The sequence below is a fragment of the Doryrhamphus excisus genome, chromosome 21 (genome assembly GCF_030265055.1).
Source record: "Doryrhamphus excisus isolate RoL2022-K1 chromosome 21, RoL_Dexc_1.0, whole genome shotgun sequence".
Lineage (NCBI taxonomy): Eukaryota > Metazoa > Chordata > Actinopteri > Syngnathiformes > Syngnathidae > Doryrhamphus > Doryrhamphus excisus.
In genome coordinates this window covers 3,900,189-3,909,961 of record NC_080486.1, presented here as the reverse complement: position 1 = coordinate 3,909,961, position 9,773 = coordinate 3,900,189, and the positions used below count along the sequence as shown (strand labels likewise).

The 9,773-nt window shown below is 33.6% G+C and overlaps 1 long non-coding RNA gene across 1 annotated transcript; it reads left to right on the top strand.

Annotated features, from left to right (window-relative positions):
* Positions 1-406: 406 nt before the first annotated feature.
* Positions 407-9,718, top strand: LOC131109112 (uncharacterized). The gene is made up of 7 exons (XR_009120664.1): positions 407-466; positions 8,888-8,948; positions 9,026-9,093; positions 9,201-9,261; positions 9,339-9,406; positions 9,513-9,573; positions 9,651-9,718. It is a non-coding gene; the product is annotated as an uncharacterized LOC131109112 (long non-coding RNA).
* Positions 9,719-9,773: the final 55 nt, after the last annotated feature.

Sequence of the window (9,773 nt, the reverse complement as noted above, 5' to 3'; positions counted from 1 at the left end):
ATTTTAATCATATATTTGAATTATTATAATAAGAAAATTACTTATGTGATCGTTGGTGTTGGGCAAAGTTAAATTCAGATTTTTTTCGTGTAAATTTACTACTTTTTTTTCTCATAAATGGACAACTTTTCTTTTACAAATATATTCAGGTAAATTTACGGGAATAAAGTTGTGATATTACAAGAATAAAGTCATAAATTGTATTTATTCTCATACATATCCGAGAATAAAATATTTTTTTCTTAAATGTACAACTTTATTCTCACAAATGTCTGATGTTAGTCTTGCTAATTTCGAAATTTCCTATTTTTATTTTGCTCTGCAAACTTAGCATCAGCAATAGTACAAGCTGTTGTAGTACCGGAGGTCTCCGGCAGGGGTCGCATTTGGCGCTATACTGGGGACACTTGGCTTCCGGTTCAGTGACGCCGTGGTTCGGTTCGGGGAAAGTTTGCGTCCTTTTCAGGTATTTGTTCCTCCATGTCGATCATTTCCACTCATGATGGTGTCACTGAATGTTGCGGAGTGTTTTTGGAAAGTACTTATGTGTGCGTTTCATTAATTAATTGAGTTAATGACGTGAAATATGGCATGACGAATATAAGCTAATGCTAAAGCTTCAATACAACTGCACTGCTGAAGGAGCTTAAACTAATTCCTTATTAACGTCACGTGTGTATTTTTGCTCAGTCTTATTGTTTATTAGAAAAAATGGGTCAATTTAATAAACATGTGTATCATAAAATAATATAATATGAATGGACCCAAGCATAGAAAAGTTGTTTATGACTTTTAAACACTGTTAGAGCCCTCCAGACAAAAAATAACACCCCTATAGTTACTTTTACACTGCTTTATTATTTGTTTACAACGTATTGCACAACTGTAATGTGGTGCGTTTGGATCAATACTGAAATATTGATACTTCTGATACTTCTGAGCTCTTCTAAAATCCATATTCAAATCAAAAATATTAATTTTTTGATGCTTAAGTCTTCTTAACTTTATATTATTAGGAATCCAGAATGAAGTAAAAATATTAGAAAAAATATATATTGTATGAGAATATACTTAAAATATTATGAGGAAAAATAATGTCATTTTAGAATCGTAAATTTAAAATATTATTATATTTTTTAAGATGACATAATATCACCAGAACTAAAATAAAATAAAGTATTAATTTTTTAGAAAATAAGTTTGATGAAAAGTTAGAATATTATGGGGAAAAGTCCAAATATTATGGGAATAAAATCATAATATTTTGAGAATATTATGTAAGAAGAAAGTTGAAATATGTGGACAATAAAAAAGGAACTGCATGTGTCCAAGTCATAAAATAGCATATTATAGCAGCTCTTTATTTGGCAGGAACCAATCATAAGCTTTGAAATAACTCACAATGACCTTGTGAACATTTTGGAACTTGCAAACTCACTGTTTCATCTTACAAACATTAAACTCATCACGCAGCAACCTAACACTCAATAATACTTAGGATACTTAATATACATTACTTGTACCATTCATTCATTTTTTTACCGCTTATCCTCATGAGGGTCGCGGGGAGTGCTGGAGCCTATCCCAGCTGTCTTCGTACAGCCAGCCAGCCAATCACAGGGCACATATAGACAAACAACCATTCACACTCACATTCATACCTATGGACAATTTGGAGTCACTAATTAACCTAGCATGTTTTTGGAATGCGGGAAGGAAGCCGGAGAAAACCCACGCATGCACAACATGCAAACTCCACACAGAGATGGCCGAGTGTGGAATTGAACCCTGGTCTCCTAGCTGTGAGGTCTGCGCTCTAACCACTCGACCACTGTGCAGCCTCTTACTTGTACCAATATGACTTTAAAATAACAAACATCAGCTATTTTAGCATCAGCTCTCAATGCTGCTTGTGTTCAACAGGGGGAGGCTGACGTCATTGCAGCATCCAAATGCATTATGGGAAAACTTTACAATGTTGTAGACTTTATCGAATGTAGCACAAAAGACCTTTTTTTTTTTGGATATTTGGGAAATAGAAGTTTAGCAGATTTTTTTCTTTGTTGGCGTCCATTTTCAACGAAAGCAGAAATCAGTTATTAAAAAAGAAAAAAAGCGAAAACAATACATATTGAAAGGCGGTACAGAAGGTTGGGGGGGGGGTCGGCGGGGGTGTGGAATGAGGTATTATAACGAAGAAGGACGAAGGAGCCCCACCACTCTGAATGATAAGTGTCTGGCGCGCTGCAGGTTATGGGAAGTTCACACAAACAAATGATTCCCATTTGCCGGAGGCGAGGGACACAATTGAGATGGGGAGGAGGTGGAGTTCGGAGGGAGGTGCTGAATACGGGGAGGCATGATTTGAGAGCGCTCCATCTGCATCAGAGAAACGTTTACCTTTTTTTTTTTTTTTTTTTTTTTTACACTCAGGCAATGTTTTCATGGCATCTTCAATCTGAAGAATATTAGGGACCCTGCAGTGTCTCCGCTGCTTTAAATGACAGCCTATGGGCCGCGGTCAATAACACTAAATGTATGGCTTCATGCGGTGGGAGGGGGGGCTGTTTTTTTTTGTAAGTAATCATTGTGTATGAATATTGTCATTTTTAGGCAATAATATGCATGAAAAAACATGTTGCTACTCATGCAACCGATGAAATGGAAAAGAACCAAAAATATCCGTTGTGCTGTGAATGCATTAAGCATCTTATATAATATTGCGCAATAATATATATAGCCTAATATATAACAATATAATATATTCATTCATTCATTTTCTACCGCTTTTTCCTCATGAGGGTCGCGGGGGGTGCTGGAGCCTATCCCAGCTGTCTTCGGGCGAGAGGCTGGGTACACCCTGGACTGGTCGCCAGCCAATCACAGGGCACATATAGACAAACAACCATTCACACTCGCATTCATACCTATGGACAATTTGGAGTGGCCAATTAACCTAGCATGTTTTTGGAATGTGGGAGGAAACCGGAGTACCCGGAGAAAACCCACGCATGCACGGGGAGAACATGCAAACTCCACACAGAGATGGCCGAGGGCGGGGACCGAACCCTGGTCTCCTAGCTGTGAGGTCTGCGCACTAACCACCAGACCGCCGTGCCGCCAATATAATATATAACAATATATAATAATACTGAGCATGAAATGACACATAGCTAGCCGTTATGCATGAAAGACTCGTAGCAATGGGTAGAAATGTGATGATAAACATAGAACTCATCTCTATTGTAGCTGATGAATACATAATGGCAATTTTTAATGTCCTTTAAATAAATAAATTTAATTTTATTTAACTTTTACACAATTTTAATGTAATATTTAATGTCCTTTTACTGTTATATGACAATTACGGGTGTTAAAATGTGATGCATGAACCCCCCCACAGCCAGTAGTTTTACTCTATTTTAGTTTTATTTAGTCTTCAATATTTAGCCGTAGCTCTATTGACCTCAATTTATATATATATGTATAAAATAAATGTCATTTTATTTAACTTTTACACAATCTTAATGTAATATTTAATGTCCTTTTACTGTTATATGACAATTACGGGTGTTAAAATGTGATGCATGAACCCCCCACAGCAAGTAGTTTTACTCTATTTTAGTTTTATTTAGTCTTAAATATTTAGCCGTAGCTCTATTTACCTCAATTTATATATATATGTATAAAATAAATGTCATTTTATTTAACTTTTACACAATCTTAATGTAATATTTAATGTCCTTTTACTGTTATATGACAATTACGGGTGTTAAAATGTGATGCATGAACCCCCCCACAGCAAGTAATTTTACTCTATTTTAGTTTTATTTAGTCTTAAATATTTAGCCGTAGCTCTATTTAACTCTATTTATATATATGTATAAAATAAATGTCATTTTATTTAACTTTTACACAATCTTAATGTAATTTTTAATGTCCTTTTACTGTTATATGACAATTACGGGTGTTAAAATGTGATGCATGAACCCACCACAGCAAGTAGTTTTACTCTATTTTAGTTTTATTTAGTCTTAAATATTGAGCCGTAGCTCTATTTACCTCAATATATATATATATATATATATATGTATAAAATAAATTTAATTTTATTTAACTTTTACACAATCTTAATGTAATATTTAATGTCCTTTTACTGTTATATGACAATTACGGGTGTTAAAATGTGATGCATGAACCCCCCACAGCAAGTAGTTTTACTCTATTTTAGTTTTATTTAGTCTTCAATATTTAGCCGTAGCTCTATTTACCTCAATTTATATATACATGTATAAAATAAATGTCATTTTATTTAACCTTTACACAATCTTAATGTAATATTTAATGTCCTTTTACTGTTATATGACAATTACGGGTGTTAAAATGTGATGCATGAACCCCCCACAGCAAGTAGTTTTACTCTATTTTAGTTTTATTTAGTCTTAAATATTTAGCCGTAGCTCTATTTACCTCAATTTATATATATGTATAAAATAAATGTCATTTTATTTAACTTTTACACAATCTTAATGTAATTTTTAATGTCCTTTTACTGTTATATGACAATTACGGGTGTTAAAATGTGATGCATGAACCCACCACAGCAAGTAGTTTTACTCTATTTTAGTTTTATTTAGTCTTAAATATTGAGCCGTAGCTCTATTTACCTCAATATATATATATATATATATATATATATATATATATATATATATATATATATATATATGTATATGTATAAAATAAATTTAATTTTATTTAACTTTTACACAATCTTAATGTAATATTTAATGTCCTTTTACTGTTATATGACAATTACGGGTGTTAAAATGTGATGCATGAACCCCCCACAGCAAGTAGTTTTACTCTATTTTAGTTTTATTTAGTCTTCAATATTTAGCCGTAGCTCTATTTACCTCAATTTATATATACATGTATAAAATAAATGTCATTTTATTTAACTTTTACACAATCTTAATGTAATTTTTAATGTCCTTTTACTGTTATATGACAATTACGGGTGTTAAAATGTGATGCATGAACCCCCCACAGCAAGTAGTTTTACTCTATTTTAGTTTTATTTAGTCTTAAATATTTAGCCGTAGCTCTATTTACCTCAATTTATATATATACATATATGTATAAAATAAATTTCATTTTATTTAACTTTTACACAATCTTAATGTAATATTTAATGTCCTTTTACTGTTATATTATTATGACAATTACGGGTGTTAAAATGTGATGCATGAACCCCCCCACAGCAAGTAGTTTTACTCTATTTTAGTTTTATTTAGTCTTAAATATTTAGCCGTAGCTCTATTTACCTCAATTTATATATATATGTATAAAATAAATTTAATTTTATTTAACTTTTACACAATCTTAATGTAATATTTAATGTCCTTTTACTGTTATATGACAATTACGGGTGTTAAAATGTGATGCATGAACCCCCCACAGCAAGTAGTTTTACTCTATTTTAGTTTTATTTAGTCTTAAATATTTAGCCGTAGCTCTATTTACCTCTATTTATATATATATATATATGTATAAAATAAATTTAATTTTATTTTACTTTTACACAATCTTAATGTAATATTTAATAATATAATTTAATATTTAATAATATTTAATATTAATGTAATAACTTATTTAGGCTGGAATGATGTTTGTTGATGTAAAAAAAGCATGTTATGTTATGTTGATTCAGCTTAAGTAATCCCGTCTAAGTGTTTGTTTTGAATGAATAATGTTGCTTTATTTTAGTTTTATTTAGTCTTATTTAGACTTTTGAACAAAAACGCTTTTATAAAGATAAAAATTAATACTCCAAAAAGGTATTAATTGAAGTACTCGGTGATTCCTCCGCACTTTGCCCTTTGAATTTGCCTTCACTCCATTAAGGTTTGTCATACATTGAATACGACCTACGTATTATTAGCAAATATATTAATATTTCAAGCATAAAAAATGGCTAAATTGACTAATATAAGGCATTCAGATGACTCATTCAAAGTGAGGTTGCGGGTTTGATTGACAGCATAATAATGCCTAACAAAGGTCAGGACTCGGAACTTCCGGAACACACATACAACAACAAGCACAATTCTTATTTTCACTTCAATATGAGTAAAAGTGTGACTATAGGGGTGTTATATTTTGTTTAGAGGGCTCTAATTATGTTAAAATAATAGATATTTAGGTTTTTTATGCTTTAACTGTGAATATATTCCATTTATAAGGAATCCATTGTGGTCGGGAACCAATTAAGAACGGTGAGCTAAGAGTTAGTATTTTGGCTACACAGCTATAAGATCTGGGTTCGATTCTCAGCAATGTACATTTTTTGCAGAGCGTGGCCTATTGAGCACCCCCTGCTCTTGCGTATCCAAAACATCCTCTTCTAAAGTATTATCCGTCTACTGTCAGAAGCTGACAATCAAAGAGGGAAGGGCCTTTCACTCGGGATTGTCCATTTTCCATGTCGAGCAATCAGGCAGAAATCCATCACAGGACTGACGGAGACTGCAATTTCCTCATTGGCAGGCGCATCAATAGGCCATAATGTGATAATGCAGTCGCAAGACATCTTCAGGCTCCAGTAACTACTCATTCTTTTCTTTTTTTTCTCATCTAGAAATGTTAGTTCCATGTTATGATATTTGTTGAACGCTAATTAAGATACCGTACTTGGCCGTACTTCGCCATCGGACAACATATGAACTCGATCAATCCCCACAAATTTCATGTAAACATAGTTGCTCTAATGTAGCCTCTCCTCCTTTGTATCTCCATGGGGATCTCTGATTGCTTCAAAAAGTGAAGGGGTGCTCAAAGCTAACAGTGTAAACAATGGAGCAAAATGCAACAAGATGAGCATCCATAACTTGCTTAAAAAGTCGGTATGGCACCAAAACCAGAAAAAAAGTAATAATAAAGTATTAATAAAAACTAAAAACACTGCAGAAAATATGTAGATACCTATATACGTATATATGAATGATATGTTTGTTTTTGATATCGTGCTTTTGTAAATATCAATACATTGCCCAGCACCATTACTCATCATTACTGAGGATACCTGTGATGATAACCATAGAACAGGAAATTCATGTCACTTGGTTCATTTTCTGTACAATTTGAGACATGCAATTATTTAAATTATTATATGTACACTGCACAGGCTGCACGGTGGACGAGTGGTCAGCAGGGGACCCGAGTTCAATTCCACCCTCGGCCATCTCTGTGTGGAGTTTGGGTTTTCTCCGGGTACTCCGGTTCCCTCCCACATTCCAAAAACATGCTAGGTTAATTAGCGACTCCAAATTGTGCATAGGTATGAATGTGAGTGTGAATGGTTGTTTGTCTATATGTGCCCTGTGATTGGCTGGCGATCAGGCCAGGGTGTACCCCGCCTCTCGCCTTGATGACAGCTGGGATAGGCTCCAGCACCCCACCAGAAAATGAATGAATGTACACTGCATAACGTATTAATGCCTATTATCACCACTAGGTGTCAGTGTAGCACCTTTCCGTTCAAACCCATGACGCTAGTTTTTTTCTTTAATATTATTAATATTTTTAATTAATAATACAAATAAAATAATTAATTAATACTAAAATTTATAATAAATTAAATAATATTTTAATAATTTAAATTTGTTTATTTGTTTTAATTAATAAAAAAAAAAAACCTGATTTAAAGTTGAATTAAATAGTGCAACATAACATTAAAAAAAATGTGTTTTTTTCTGAAAATTTTACCACAAGAAAGTGAAGTAATTTAATTATTATACCCGGAAATTGGAGCAAAGTTCACTCCAACATGTGGAAAGGGAGTCACTGTAAGCGTGTAATTAATTTCTCATCGCTATTTACCTACATGTTGGTTAATTATGACTGCTATGAAGGTGTACGCCACACACACACACACACACACACACACACATATATATATATATCGACAGTGATTTAAAAATGGCTGAATTTACCACACATGACTTCCTATCCTAATCAAGGCCTTTCTCAACTCCTATTTGAAAGACACACATGAGCGAGTCCTTCAGCAGGATACCTTCACACTGTTTGATGAAACAGTGAGTGCACATGTGTGTGTGTGTGTGTGTGTGTGTGTGAGAAAGAGAAACCCCGCCAGTGGAGTGGTAAAAGATATTAGGCGGCAATTGCAAAACGATTGCAAAAAAGTGACATCCTTAATGGAGAAAGATTACTGTGTGCAACACGACTTTGATTTGAGCTGCATACAATTTATTCTCCCCGAGCCGGGAGGCTTCACGGACAGCTCTGCACGGCGAGCTCCTCGCCCCGCCGCCCTTTTGTGTTGTGTGAGCAAATGCAAATTTATGTTAACACAAATTGATATATTTTTGAATGCAAACGAGTGAGACACAAAATGTCCTTTGCGGCAATTATTTCTGACTGCGGCTTTTATTATTGTATTACTCCTGTCAGCTTTCAGAGGAATGACTCAAATTGCTTGGTTTTGGGCTGAGAGGCTCATCTGAAAATGTTTATCGCGCTTTGCAGAACATGTTGAAACACACCTTGAGTAAAAAAAAAAAACGATGAAATGGAAAAGAACCAAAAATGTTGTGCTGTAAATGCATTAAGCATCTTATATAATATTGGCACTGAGCATGAAATAACACATAGCTAGCCGTTATGCATGAAAGACAGCTATACTGCACGGTGTACCACTTGTAGCAATGGGGAAAAATGTGATGATAAACATAGAACCTACCCCTTTTCCGCTAAACGTGAGTATTTTTGTTTTATTTTTGGTTTTATTGAGTCATACAATCGTATTCTATGAACATGTCCACTTGTAATCATGAATACATTTGTGTTTTTTTTCCCCTAATAGTAACATTTAGGGCAAATTCAGCCATTCTGTCACATGACTTCTGGTTTTTGACCATCTAAAAGTGAGTAATTGTATTTTATTTTAGTTTTATTTAGTTTTATTATCCTATAGTTACGTTTTTTTCCTATATTATGGCAGTTAAGAATGTTCAAAAAGGCGCAATGCATGAAGTTGACTCCCTGTCTTCTACCCCCTTTCTGCTAAACGTGAGTATTTTTGTTTTATTTTTGGTTTTATTTAGTCATACGAGCGTATGCTATGAACATGTCCACTCGTAATCATGAATGCATTTGTGTTTTTTTTTCCCTAATAGTAACATTTGGGGCAGATTCAGCCATTCTGTCACATGACTTCTGGTTTTTGATCGCCTAAAAGTGAGTAATTGTATTTTATTTTAGTTTTATTTAGTATTATTATCCTATAGTTACGTTTTTTTCCCATATTATGGCAGTTAAGAATGTTCAAAAAGTTGCGATGCATGAAGTTGACTCCCCGTCTCCTACTCCCTTTCCGCTAAATGTGAGTATTTTTGTTTTATTTTTGGTTTTATTTAGTCATACGAGCGTATGCTATGAACATGTCCACTCGTAATCATGAATACATTTCTGTTTTTTTCCCCTAATAGTAACATTTAGGGAAGATTCAGCCATTCTCCCATGTGACTTCTGGTTTTTGACCATCTAAAAGTGAGTAATTGTATTTTATTTTAGTTTTATTTAGTATTATTATCCTATGGTTATGTTTTTTTCTCATATTACGGCAGTTAAGAATGTTCAAAAAGGCGCAATGCATGAAGTTGACTCCTTGTCTTCTACCACCTTTCCGTTAAACGTGAGTATTTTTGTTTTATTTTTGGTTTTATTTAGTCATATGAGCGTATGCTATG